This window comes from Equus asinus, chromosome 20 (genome assembly GCF_041296235.1).
Source record: "Equus asinus isolate D_3611 breed Donkey chromosome 20, EquAss-T2T_v2, whole genome shotgun sequence".
Taxonomy (NCBI): domain Eukaryota; kingdom Metazoa; phylum Chordata; class Mammalia; order Perissodactyla; family Equidae; genus Equus; species Equus asinus.
The window spans coordinates 13671817-13686526 of NC_091809.1; the positions used below are offsets into that span (position 1 = coordinate 13671817).

The window sequence follows — 14710 nt, forward strand, 5'->3', positions numbered from 1 at the left end:
ACATGGATTGGAAGAATAAACACAGTTAAAATGTCCGTTCTACCTAAAGCAATCTACAGATTCAACGCCGTCCCAATCGGAATCCCAATGACATTCTTTACAGAATTAGAACAAAGAATCCTAAAATTCATATGGGGCAACAAAAGACCCCGAATTGCTAAAGCAATCCTGAGAAAAAAGAGGAAAACGGGAGGCATCACAATCCCTGACTTCAAAACATACTACAAAGCTACAGTAATCAAAACAGCATGGTACTGGTACAAAAACAGGTGCACAGATCAATGGAACAGAATTGAAAGCCCAGAAATAAAACCACACATCTATGGACAGCTAATCTTTGACAAAGGAGCTGAGGGCCTACAATGGAGGAAAGAAAGTCTCTTCAACAAACGGTGCTGGGAAAACTGGACAGTCACATGTAAAAGAATGAAAATCAACCATTCTTTTTCACCATTCACAAAAACAAACTCAAAATGGATCAAAGACCTAAAGATCAGCCCTGAAACAATAAGGCTTCTAGAAGAGAATATCGGCAGTACACTCTTTGACATCAGCTTCAAAAGAATCTTTTCGGACACCATAACTCCTCAGATGACGGAAACAATAGAAAGAATAAACAAATGGGACTTCATCAGACTAAAGAGCTTCTTCAAGGCAAGGGAAAACAGGATTCAAACAAAAAAACAGCCCACTAACTGGGAAAAAATATTTACAAGTTATTTATCCGGCAAAGGGTTAATCTCCACACTATATAAAGAACTCACACAGCTCAACAACAAAATATCAAACAACCCAATCACAAAATGGGCAGGGGACATGAACAGACATTTCTCCAAAGAAGATATACGGATGGCCAATAGACACATGAAAAGGTGCTCATCATCACTAATCATCAGGGAAATGCAAAGCATTTCCTTATCAAGATATCACCTTACACCTGTTAGAATGGCAAACATATCCAAAACCAAGAGTGACAAATGTTGGAGAGGTTGTGGAGAAAAAGGAACCCTCATACACTGTTGGTGGGAATGCAAACTGGTGCAGCCACTATGGAAAACAGTATGGAGATTCCTCAAAAAATTAAAAATAGAAATACCTTATGACCCAGCCATCCCACTACTGGGTATCTATCCTAAGAACCTGAAATCAGCAGTTCCAAAAGTCCTATGCATTCCTATGTTCATTGCAGCATTATTCACAATAGACAAGACGTGGAACCAACCAAAGTGCCCAGCAACTGATGATTGGATAAAGAAGATGTGGTATATATATACAATGGAATACTACTCAGCCATAAAAAGGACAAAGTCGTCCCATTCACAACGACATGGATGGACCTCGAGGGTATTATGTTGAGTGAAATAAGCCAGACAGAGAAAGATGAACTCTGTATGACTCCACTCATAGGTGGTAGTTAACATACGGACAAAGAGAACTGATTGGTGGTTGCCAGGGGAAAGGGGGTGGGGGGAGGGCACTAAGGGTGAAGTGGTGTACCCACAACATGACTAATAATGATGTACAACTGTAATTTCACAAGGTTGTTAACTATCATAATCTTTTTTTTCTTTTATTTTTTTTTCCTTTTTCTCCCCAAAGCCCCCCAGTACATAGCTGCATAATTTTAGTTGTGGGTCCTTCTGGTTGTGGCGTGTGGGACACCGCCTCAGCGTGGCCCGATGAGCTCAGGTCAAACACCCCCTCTCCCGTCCATACGGTGGTTATCGGTTGTCACCGGTGACATCAATTTACTTTTCCCTTCACTGGCTTACTCAAGGACGCCTGGCTCCTACCAGAAAAAGTATATTTTTACACAGTCCTTCAGCAAGTTCTTTTTCAGCAAATAATTCCCTTTTGGCAAGTCAGTCAGGTCAGCACGGTTTCATATTTTGAACAAAATGGAGTCACTGCTGACGACTGGCTTCACAGGCTCTAGAAAATTCTGAAATACCAAAGTCTGTGATATCCCCAAGGCAAGTGAACCCCCATTTTAACTGATTTAAGAGAAGGCAATAAAAGCTTAAATAAATGTGGGTTGGGCCTGAAAACTCAATACGCTGAGTGAATTAACCCAAAACACCCAGAGCCTTTCATCTGACTGTTCATTTCAGAAAACAGCCTCCAACCCGAGATCGAGTAAAAGGAGAAACTCCAACATCACTGACCGCTTTAATTATAAACGTAACTATAAACACATTTTCTATGGTTGGCAGACAGGTTTTATTCACGTTAATAAAAATTAGGGGGAACACATTTTGGGATGCTTTCCTATGTAGAAAACTAACTTCCAATTAAAAATAAATTATTTTTGATTCGTACACTGTTTAAAAATATGGTTCGTATTTTTTTCGTTCCATGAATGACTAATGAATGCTGCAACTCAGAAAGTCAGCCTGGAATTTAGAAAGATGATACTTGCCCGGAGCGTGTCCTCTAGCCCCGTGTTCTCTCGGCTCGGACCCCCCACTTACCAACCTTCTTAGTTTCCTGCACAGCTGGTCGGCACTCACATAAAAAGTAGCAAGTTCACCTACACGATGTGCCTTGCTCCCCTTTTGTGCAAGATGACACGCGAGGAGCCATTCCCGGGGAACTGCCTGGCCTCCTCTTGTTTTCTTCATCTTCCAAACTGGCCCAAACCACCACAGTTCCGAGAAGTCAGGAGGGACGAGAACACCGTGTCTGTAGGGGCTGATGAATGGGCTTTGCTGGTGACCGAGTCTCAGGCCAATCTATGAAGCAGAAACCCAGCCTTGCTCATCCAGCGCCAATGAACTCGTCTTCACTACAACTCACCTCGTCTTCCTCCCTTTTTCCCATAAAAGCCCTGAGACCGTCTCCTGTGACAGAGACACTATTTGGGGGTCTGCCTCAATCTATACTCCCCAAATTGCGATTCTTTGATCCCAAATAAATGTTGTTTCTCTTGAACTGGTTTCTGATTTTTTTTTTTTTTTTAGGAAGATTGGCCCTGAGCTAACGTCTGCTGCCAATCCTCCTCTTTTTTTGCTGAGGAAGACTGGCCCTGAGCTAACATCCATGCCCATCTTCCTCTACTTTATATGTGGGACGCCTGCCACAGCATGGTGCCATGTCCTCACCCGGGCTTCAACCCAGTGAAACCCAGGATGCCAAAGCAGAACGTGTGCCCTTAACCGCTGCGCCACCTGGCAAGGTCCCCTGGCTTCCGATTTTTAAAGGTTGACACTTTGTCACAAAAAGGTAACATGGTATATACATTGCAGTACACCTTGCTTTGGGGTTCAACTAGAGATAAATCCTACAGCTCTTTCATCTCAATGGGTGGCTTCCTGAGCCTTCATAATGGGGTGTAAGATGTGTGAAAACGACACCAGGGCAGCCATTTCAGGGACTGCCTTGCACGTCCTGTTGTCTGAACCTCTGAACTGGGCCAAACGGCCAACATCCTAAGAAGTCAGCAAGACCGAGAATATCCTGTTTGAAGGAACTGGTAAAATGCACTTTTGCCTGGGGACCCCTCGCCTGAGCAGTCAGCGAAGCAGAAACCCAGCCTGGCTTCTCGGCACCAATGCTCGCCTTTAAAATCACTTACCTCATCTTCCCTTTTCACCCCCATAAAACCCTGAGTCTGCCTCTGTCATCGGGCCACTGTTTGTGTTTCTAGCTAAATCTGTGTACCCAAAATTGCAATTCTCCGCTTCTCCTGGGCTAACCTTGCCGTTCGGCTGAAGGCTGACAGGTGGTGTACGTTTATGAACCAGCTCTCTGTAAAGAGACACCGAGCTGCGGACCTGGAAGAAAACAGTGACCATCACAGGTTCGAGGGAAGGTGGAGTTTATTTCGCCCACTTACGGTCTGCAGGCCGGAGAAGCACGAGGAAGGAGTCCTGGGGGGTGTTCCCAAGGGGGAGGGCCGAAGCCCCAGGATGCTGGCGTCACTCCAAATCCCATAGTGACTGGTGGCCAAAAACAGGGTCTGCAGACCTGGTCTGGTGGTCCGACCCCTGGGGTCAGTCTATCTTTGTCTTCATCCTTAATCAGCACAACAGGAACGCTGGTAAAGGGTCAGCTGTAAAACGACACGGCAGGAGTTAGGGATCAGTGGTTACAAGGCATTGCTCACGGTTCCTGTTCTCCTGAGAAACTGACCTCCGGTCAACAGAAAAGCATTTACGCCTCAGGGGCCGGCCCAGTGGCACAGAGGTTAAGTTTGCATGTCCTGCTTCTCGGCTGCCCGGCGTTCCCCGGTTCGGATCCCGGGTGCGGACATGGCACCACTTGGCAAGCCATGCTGTGGCAGGCGTCCCACATATAAAGTAGAGGAAGATGGGCACGGATGTGAGCTCAGGACCAGTCTTCCTCAGCGAAAAGAGGAGGATTGGCAGCAGTTAGCTCAGGGCTAATCTTCCTCAAAAAACAAAAAAAGAAAAGAAAAGAAAAAAACACCACAAAAATCACAGCTTGTAGGTAACACTGAAACTTGCAAGAATTCACTCTGCGAAATCAGACATGGCAGCAAAAACAACTGCGGCTCCTTTATTCCATCCTGGAGTCTTTTTCTCCAAAGTCCACAGTCATCACCACTGTCATTCTGCCGCCTGCACTTCAATTGCCCAAGACTTTAATATGATGATCAGCCGACATTCACAATGAATCAGCACTTTAGATCGCACTTGTCACTTGCCAAAGGCAGGTAGTGAGATGCACCTTTACCGAGGTGGAAACTGTGGGGGACTGGAATTGGCCACCCCAAGATATGTCTCTTTGGCATCAGGATTATTTGAGGCTGATTGCTTTTGATAAACTGGGACAGGGAAGGAGGCGCTGAGGAATGGAACTTGCCCTTTGTTAGGACACATTTACATTTGTAAGGTAAATCTCTATCTGTACAGGTGCCTCCCTCTCTGTACCAGGAAGAAGAAAGGAGATGACCTTCTCTCTAGAAACTCTTAATCAATACCAAAGGCAAGGACTTAAATCTCCATTTTATTGTGCTTGTCTGGTAACCTCCTGTAACCGACTTCCCTCCCCCTCCCAACTTTGGCATTTCTTTAAGGATTAAGCATCTGTCCTTAGGGAAGGAACTGATTGCTGCGCTCACCTGTGACCGCCCAGCTCCAGACAATCGACTTGCCTCCTGCTACGCCCACCGAGACAGCAGACCACTACCTGCTGTGTCCATCAAGTGCTGTGCCGACGGGGCAATCTTGTGACTATTGTGGGAGGGACATTTCAATCACATGTGAAACACCCTGTTTGGGGGTTTATAACCACTCTGTGCGCCCCACTTCTTCGGTGCCCTTTCTTCCTTCGGGAAGAAAGGCCCCGGGCCATGGTTCCTCATAAATCTTTGTTTAATTTTCTCTTGCTATTCTGTCTCATGTGAATTTAATTCGTTCTCCAGCCAGACGAACCCACATTTGGGAAGAGGAAATGTCTTCCTCCCCTACAAAACTGAGGTTCTTAGAGGCTTAGTAACGTGCCTAATCTCACTCGAGGGCTGATGACGGCTGGGGGCCGGGGCGGGGAACCCAAGGCTGGCGCCCAGCTGAGCAGAAAAGCACGGGATACCAGCGAGATAGTCAAAGTCAGCTGGGAAGATAAGTCAGCGCCCTGACCTTCATCAGGCTGGGAAGACAGACCCGGAGAGAGCCGGCTGCAAAATGAAGTGGAAACAGTGTTTCCTCCAAGGGCGCTCGGCAGCTCTAAGATGTCAAAACAACCCCTTTCTCGGAGCCGATCCTGCTTTCCAACTCGCTGGAAACTCTGTCCCTTAAGAGCACACCCTCTGATGGAAGTCGATCAGGCAGGTGTCCACGTCCCCCTCCCGCCTGGGACAGCTGAAGACTCGCTCCCTCTCCAACCCAGGTGCAGGGCTCAGATAAGGGGTTTCCGGACACAACAATCCCCATCTGTCTTATCTCTGCGCTTACCCAAGGAAACGGGACCTGGGTGCAGCCCGCCGTCCAGACCCGACGGTGACCCCTTTGCACGTGGCTGTGCTTTGCTCTGAGCCCACGGAAACCAGGCTGCATTTCCATTTCACCTACACCCAGCCTTCCCCCAAATCCTTCAGTGGGTCTGGGTCTGGCCCTGGCCCTAAGGTCCAGCGGGCCAGAACGCCCTGCACCCCCAACCAAGACCACCGAGGACCAGCCTCGTTCCACCGGCCTCCGCCCGAGCTGGAGCAAGGCATTCGCCTTTTAAATAACCACGCCCCCTGCCCTTTGAACCATGCCCTGCCCTTTGACCTATCCCCGGAACCACCCTCCCCTTGCCCAGCCCTGTCCGCTGAGCAGAGGCGGGGCCTTGCCCTGCGGTGGACACAGAGACAACCGCCCTCGGGACCGGCGGCCGGCTGCCACCCGCCGCCGCCACCGCTGCGAGCTCCCGGATCTGCGCTTCCGCTTCCGGGGCTGCCAGGGAACGGAAGACGCGGCAGGTCCGGGGTTTGGGATTGGTAGAGCCTCAAGGATGGGAGGGGCGAGCTGCGTCCTCCAATCGCTGAGCGTAGAAGCGCTAGTCCCCGCCCACTTGAACGCGATTGGACCCAGCGGCGCGCCTGGCGCTGGAACAGCGCTGTGGGCGTGGCTGAGACTGGATCCGCCCAGGGGGCGTGGCCTCGCGCGCAGGCCCTGAGCGCTCAGGTTACCCCGTAAGCGTCAAAGGTCACGTGAGCAATAAATGCTTATTTCCCCCAACACTTTCCTCCTGCCAACACACTTTTATAAAAATATATTCCCAATGCTGGAATCTATTTCTTCCAGAAATGGGATCATACGTTATGCGTTTCTCTACATGTGGCTTTTCTTAGTAATAAATGCGTTGTAGCATCCTGTCGTGGCCACTGGATGGCGACCTAGCTCATATTTTCACGTCTGTGACTATTTTTGGTTTTTGCCTTGACTACACGCTTTCCCGGAATTCCTTCAGTAAATGCTCATTAAGCATCTTCTGGATCCCAGACTCTGTTCTGTGCACTGGGGAAGACGGCAGGGACACAAAAATCCTTGCCCTCATCCTTCTTCGAGGCCTGTGGGGAAAGACAAACAAAATAATAAAAAGCATTTATAATAAATATAATACATAGCTATAATGTGGACAGCGGAGTGGCTGTGGGCTCCTGCTGCCTCCCCCAGGCCCAGCACCGCTGTTCAGTTCCCATCGCACACAGGGAAGGCTCCACCCTGCCCTTCTAGGGGCCCAGGCCAAGCCTTTTCCAGGTTCCAGGCAGGATGCTCCTGGTGCTGAAGGGCTGGCTCAGGGTGACGGAGGAGGGGCTGGGGCCTCTGAGGGCAGGTACCTGGCTGTGAGCTGCTGTCTCAGACACCTGGAGAAGTTCAGGGGTGTGGTGGATGGAGGCCAGGATGTGCTGGGAGAGCGGGTTGGAATTGCATGAAATGAACAGGTTTCATTGAGGGAGAATCGCAAAGTCTCACAGATCTTCCCGTCTGTCTATTCAGAATCAATAATTCCATCATAATGTAGCGTACACAAATCAATTCAGAATGAATCATAGCCCGGAATATAACAGTTAAAACATCTAGAAGAAAACGGATGAGAAAAATCTTTGTGACCTTGGGTTCGGTGAAGATCTCTTAGTAAGGACACAAAAAGGGACAAAGAAAAGATCACAGAGGTCATTAAAATGTTACAGATTGGCTCTTTGAATGTCACTGTGAAGAAAACAAGACAGCAAGCGACAACAAGGAGAACACATTGGCGAGACAGATACTGGCAAAGTAGTTTCCAGAATATATAAAGCATTCTTTCAATGGTGAAAAAGCATGACCACAGCGGGCCCCTGTCACCCTCAAAACCACCTGGGTTGCTGTCCTTTGGAAATACCCACTGAAGTATTTTGAGACGAAGGGGCCTGGAATGTAATTGACTCTCAGCGTTAAGGGGGGAAATAGGCATAATTTACATATACATATTCACATATACACAGAGAGAATGATAAAGTGAACGGCACAAAATATTAACGATGGGGAAACTGGAGAAGGGTCTATTCGGGAATTCTTGGCCCTATTCTTGCAACTTTTCTGTAAGCTTGAAATTACATCCAAATAAAAAGTTACCCACAAATTGTTTCCTGGTTTGCATTACAAAGCTTATAGATAGCCAACCGGTGATCGAATATGAGTGATCAATTTGAATTGTTTGCAACCACGTGCTTCCATCTTTTTTTTCCCCCCCGTTTCTCTGATTTTATTGCTGTGTTTTCCAAGAATGTAACCGGCAAGATGACTCCTTGAAGGAATTTGAGAATGACTTATTTGTGATTGAAAACAGATCCCAAACAAGGCTGCTTCCCTGAATCACCCAGAAATGTTTTCTTTTCGTTTTTCATCCCAAATTTTATCCTCACGTTTATTTCCGTAAAGCAGATTGGACAGTGACGAGGAAATTCATCCATTTAGCACCACGCAATCGTCGTTCGGAAGCTGCGCCAGCGTATTGTCACATTTTCTCTTCACAGCCTCTCACGTTATTGGCCTTCCCATTGTGACACTGGTTTCTTACGTTTCTATTAGTGCATCTCTTTAATTAACTTAGTCAAAGCGATGACATTTTTATTGAGACGCTTGTAAATTCACATGCAGAAAATAATACAGAAAGATCCCTTCTACATTTTGCCCAGTTTCCCCCACTGGTCACATTTTGCAAAACTGTAGTACGATGTCATAACCAGGATCTCGACGTTGAGACAATCCATCCACCTTAATTCAGATGTTCCTTTCACTTAGACTCATTTGTGCGTGAGTGCGTGTGCGTGAGTGTGTACCAAGTTCATACCATTTTGATCTCCTGGGTCAGTTTATGTAACCAGTCAAGATACAGAATGATTCCATCACCACAAGGATTTTTATAAAAATCCTTTACCCTTTTATAATCACACCCATCACCCTCCTGGTTCTGCTGTCACTCTATCCCACCGGAAGCTTTTGAAAAGGACACATTTTCCTAGGAATCCCCTGGCTTGGACGCTCCCCGCCTACTGAACTCAAACTCCCGGCTTGGGCCTGGAAATCGGCCGGTTCACAAAGATGCTCGCTGGTTCCAGGGCTGGGACAGGAGGCGGACGGGCAGAACCTGGACCATCTAGTTGTGCCAGGAAGCCAGGGGGCAGTGGAAACGCAATGAGCCGTGTCCCAAAAGCTCAGAAGCCAGCTTGGGCATCTGTGAGTCCACACTGATGATAAACAGATAAATAAACTCACAGGGGAGAAGGAAAGGCTCTCGCTCATAGCAGAACGACAAGGACCCACCGGCAAATGTTGGGGCGCGGTTGACAGAGACGCACCCTCATTTCGCAGCCGCCCTGGCAGAGACTGCCTCAGGCAAGAAGCAGCCGTTGTAACGGCTTCTGCAATGGTTTCCGATGCTTCTCGCTTCCTCTTTCCAAGTTAACACATTGCTGTTCAATGGTGACAAGTGCCGCGAAGACAAAACCAGATAGGGGGATGAGAGCGAGCCTGGGGCAGGTGTCGGGGTGCCATTTTACGCAGGGAGGGGGCCACAGGAGGCCTCTCTGAGGAGGGGACATTCGAGCTGAGACCTGAGGTCCTTGAGGGAGTGAGTCACGATGATATCAAGGAAAAGTGTTCCAAACGGAGGGAACGGCCTGTGCAAAGGCTCTGTGGTAGCATTTGAAGAACAGTGGGGCGGCCTGTGTGGGTGGAGCAAAGGGACTCTAATCAGAGGGGCGGCAAAGACCCTCTGGGCCTTCAAAAGCCATCTGAAGGGGCCGGCCCGGTGGCGCAGCGGTTAAGTGGGCACGTTCCGCTTCAGCAGCTTGGGGTTCGACGGTTCGGGTCCTGGGTGTGGACATGGCACCACTTGTCAAGCCATGCTGAGGTGGGTGTCCCACATATAAAGTAGAGGAAGATGGGCATGGATGTGAGCTCAGGGCCAGTCTTCCTCAGCAAAAAGAGGAGGGTTGGCAGCAGATGTTAGCTCACGGCCAATCTTCCTCAAAAAACAAAAAAAAAATAGGAGGGGGGATGAGGAGACAGCGGTTGGTGTGATGAGCTAGACCTTCCATCATCATGTGGGATCGACGGTGGCCACCACTGCAAATCAATGGACAGGACGGTTCTCGACTGTGATGGCCACAGTGCATCAGAACCACCTGGGAGCTCGCTGGAAACGCACATTCTTGGGCCCCACCCCGGACCTCCTGCCTCAAAAACTCTTGGGGTTGAGGGCCCAGTGATCTGTGTTCTTAACAGGCGCCCAGGTGATTCTGACACACACACAAGATTAAGAACCACTGACTTTACGATATGATGGTAAATATTCTAAGAAAAAGGAAAAAGGAACACGTGAGTGACTCCGAGGAACCCCACTGAGAACCCAGCCATTGATGGTCATTTTTCATTTAAAATCTTCGGGTCTTCTTCTTCTTCTTCTTCTCCTTCTCCTCCTTCTCCTCCTTCTTCTTCTTTTTGAGGAAGATTGGCCCTGAGCTAACTGCCGCCAATCCTCCTCTTTTTGCTGAGGAAGACTGGCCCTGAGCTAACATCTGTGCCCATCTTCCTCTGCTTTATACGTGGGACGCCTGCCACAGCATGGCTTGCCAAGCGGTGCCATGTCCGCACCCGGGATCCGAACCGGTAAACCCCGGGCCGCTGAGAAGCGGAACGTGTGAACTTAACCGCTGCACCACCCGGCCGGCCCCTTTGGATTTTATTTGTATTGTGTTATTTTGTGTTTAGAAGCAATGCACCAGTGTATTTCTTTGGTGGGACATTGTAAGTGTCAATAGGTGGCAGATAATAGAAAGATGGAGAAACAGAGAGATCAACTAAAGAGACAGGGTCCCCAGCCACCACCAGGACCCAGACCCATTTGTCTCTGTGATCCCAGCGTCCAGTCTCAGAGGATGGGCACAAATGGACCCGGAGTGGGACAGCCTGGCCCCTGATAAAGGCCAGCTGGCTCCCGGCCACCGGGAGACCCCATCTCAGAAGAAAGAAGTTACAGCCACGTGAATCCCTAATTTAAAAGCTTTCCCACCGTGAGGATGTGGTGCCCCTGGGAGCCTCCTACCCGGCGGGTGGGAGTGGAAGACGGTGCAGCCACTCTGGGAAACAGCCCGGCAGCTTCTGAAAAAGCCAGACCCCTGATCACAGCACACCCACCGAGGCGACTCTCAGGGATGCACACAGAGACGTGAAGGCAAATTCCAGCCCACAGATCTGTACGCGGATGCTCACGACAGCTTTACTCAAGACCCGCCCCAAATGGAAACAACCTAGATGCCCATCGGCGGGGGAACGGATCAGCGAAATGGGGTCCATCCTTGCAACGGAATACTAATCGGCGACAAAAAGGAACGCAGTGCTGATACACGAAGAAACACAGACGAGCCTCAAAAACATTATGTCAGTGAAAGAGGGCGGACGCAAAAGACCACATCGGTTAGGAGTCCATTTCTATCACATTTTTAGAAAAGGGAGATGCCGTCGGAGACGGAAAGCCAGGGATGGGAGGGACATTCCATTCCATTCCAAACGGACAGGAGGGACATTTCCGAGGTGATGGACGTTTTCTAAAATTCATTGTGGGGATGGCTTTGGGCAAATTTCCTAAAAATCGTGGAACCATGTGCTAAAGTGGGTGACCTTTACCTCCATGAACCTGGCATTGAACTTTCCGCCAGGAGAGGGCGCCGGAGACCACAGATTCAGCTCAGAGATTTGTGGGGTCCCCTGTGTCATGTGTCGTCCCCGACCCACCCCCCGGTACAGGAAACGGCCAGGACCCTCTGGAAGGCATTCTGCAGTCTCCCCACACCTAGGGGGGCTCCCCGAGACAAAGCCACCGCTTTCATTGGGCTGACGCCGTTGGAATTAACCCTTGGCCACCTTGGAATTTGCTGGGAAGCCCTGGGCAGCCTGCAACGGCCTTGGCTGGGCCTCAAATGACAACCTCAGCCCCTGATGGGGGGATGGAGGCCAAGCCACCTTGGATCCCAGGCTGAGAAAGAGACATCCGAGGAAAATAAGCACATGAGGAAAAAATGCACGAGGATGGACGCGTCTCATCCCTCAGCTGTCCCCTGGCCACGCGTGGAGAGCAGACGAGAAAGAACCAGATGAAACGACAACATCACTCAGGAGAGCAGCAGACAGGGGCACGGCCTCGCGGAGAAGAGAGTTTTAGGTTGAGTTCTGGAAGGCAGGTGGAAAAGAATGGCTGAAACGTAGATCATTGCTCAGCAGCCACCCAACGTGGAACCGGCGAAGACGCCCCCAAATTCCTCAGCACCAGAACCCACAGGAGATGATAACCGTGTATCATTTCGAGCCGCTGAGCTTGGGGGACAGCCTGTTCCTCAGCAGGAGCTGACTAATACATCTGGACGCCTTTAGAAGCGAAAGCTGGGCCCAGGAGATGCAAAACCCACTTCTGCATCTTCCACGTCTTGCATCTTCCTCCAAGCCTGGGTCCACGGGGTGGTCCGAACTAACGCCACGACGTGGCAGTTCCGTGGCGGGAACCGAATTCAGATCCGGGCCTTAGGGTGTGTGGGTTATAAGGGTACCTCCCGGAGCGAGATGACCTGGCTTCCAATCCTAGCTTAGCCGCCTAGTAACCGTGTGACCCCGGGTAGGTCAGTAACCCTCTCTGTGCCTCGGTTTTCTCCTCTGTAAAAGGGGACTATCAGGATTCATGGAGGATTAAGCGAGTGCTCTAGTCACTTAATTTCTCTTTTGAGCTCTGTAGAGGGTAGAATTGTGTCCCCCCCAAAGACACATTGATGGCCTGATCCCCGCTACCTTGGAAAGTCATCTTATTTGGAAATAGGGTCATTGTGGAGGTAATTAGTTAAGATGAGGTCACACTGGGGCCGGCCCGGTGGTGCAGCAGTTAAGTGCACATGTTCCGATTCTTGGTGGCCCCGGGTTCGCCAGTTCGGATCCCGGGTGCACACATGGCACCGCTTGGCAAGCCATGCTGTGGTAGGCGTCCCACATATAAAGTAGAGGAAGATGGGCAAGGATGTTAGCTCAGAGCCAGTCTCCCTCAGCAAAAAAAAAAAAAAAAAGAGGATTGGCAGCAGTTAGCTCAGGGCTAATCTTCCTCAAAAGAAAAAAAAAAAAGATGCGGTCACACTGGAGTGGGGTGGCCCTAAATCCAATGACTGATGTCCTTATAAGAAGAGGGAAGTTTGGACACAGACACACACAGGGGAGAGGGCCACGGGGAGATGGACACAGCTGCTGACATGATGCCGCCCCCCAGCCCAGGAGCGCCCAGGATGGCGGCCACACCAGGTGCTGGGAGAGGCGGAAGGACCCTCCCCTGGGGCCTCCGGAGGGAGCATGACCCCACTGACCCTTGAGTCTGGACGTCTGGCCTTCAGAACGGGAGAGAACAGATTTCTGCTCTTCTAAGCTCCCCGGTGTGTGGTCATCTGTCACAGCCGTCCCGGGAACCCACAGAAGCCTGTTTCCACCAGGTGGCAGAAGGCAAACCCCAACCAGTTCTGGATAATTCAATAAATTCCCTGCCCCCCAGGGCCAGGTCTAAGCTCAAGGTGGTTCATGTGGCGTCTGGGAGCCAGGGCAGCTGGGCCATCCCGGCCTCGAGCATCCCCCAGCCCGGCCAGCGTCCCCGTCCTCCTCCCCTCGGTCATTCTTCCACGGTCTCCACACCAGGCTCCTCTCCTGGCGGCTTTCTGCAGCTTCTCCCTCACTTGGGTCACGTGGCTATTGTTTCTCGCCCACGTGGGTCTCTGGGAGGTTCTGGGGATGGAGGAGAGAAGGGGGGGAGGGTTGAAGCCTGTCACCACCTCCTTGCTGTCACTCCACAGCCCGCTCTGCCCCCAGGATTTTCTCTTGAGCCCTCTGCCCGGTCCACACCCAACCCAGGTGACCCTGGGGCCTCCGGGGGGCCGGGGCCGAGGTCTCCAGGGCCGGCCCGGGGAGTCGCAAGCTTTGGCCATGCGAACCTCTCTTGTCTCAAAGTCTCCTCCAGACTGTGGATTTCCCGGCCGACCCCAACAACTCCAAAGCCAGGAGATCTTCACTTCCTCCTCTGCCATCTACCGTGTCCCCCGTCTCTTCCCCAGGCTCCAGGAGGCTGTGCCCCTGCTGGCCAGGCCAGGGCACGCCAGGGTCAGCACCCGTCCTGGAGGGCACCCAAGATTCCAACCCCACAGGCAGGGGCTCCCGACCAGTGAGCACGGCACCACTGCTATAAAACGCTTCCAATTTCTACATGGACCCAAAATTTTCCTTTTTTAAGAATCTCTGATCTGTGCTGTCCGGTGCAACTTTCTCCCGTGACAGGAATGTTCTGGATCTGCCCTGCCCAGGGCAGGCGGTCGTCCCCAGCCACGCGTGTGGCTGCTGAGCAACTGACACGCGGCCAGTGCGCCATCTGAGGAACTGAGTTTTTAATTTTATTTAATTTTAATTCGTTTTAATTTAAACAGCCACTGGTACCCGGTGGATACCCTAGGAGACGACACAGCCTTGGATAAGCTGCTGGGCCCAGATGGAAGGCAGAGGAGAGCCCAGCGGCCAGAGAGAGGCAATGAGCAGGCTGGACCATAAATTTAAAAACCCTTCAATTAAGGGCCGGGTGAGGGATCATGGGTGAAAACCTTTTTGGCAGCTCCTTCGTGGCAGCTCCCACTTTTTCTCCTCCTGGACCAGCCACAAAACCTGTTCCGTGTCTGTGTCATAACCTCCGGGATTACACACCCCAAGAA

At 50.6% G+C, this 14710-nt stretch overlaps 1 long non-coding RNA gene across 1 annotated transcript; it reads right to left on the reverse strand.

Moving 5' to 3' along the window:
• Nucleotides 1-2196: 2196 nt before the first annotated feature.
• Nucleotides 2197-6400, reverse strand: LOC106832347 (uncharacterized). The gene is made up of 4 exons (XR_006516670.2): nucleotides 5916-6400; nucleotides 5084-5195; nucleotides 3836-4051; nucleotides 2197-2732 (listed from the first exon to the last, which is right to left on the reverse strand). It is a non-coding gene; the product is annotated as an uncharacterized lncRNA (long non-coding RNA).
• Between the last annotated feature and the right edge of the window lie 8310 nt (nucleotides 6401-14710).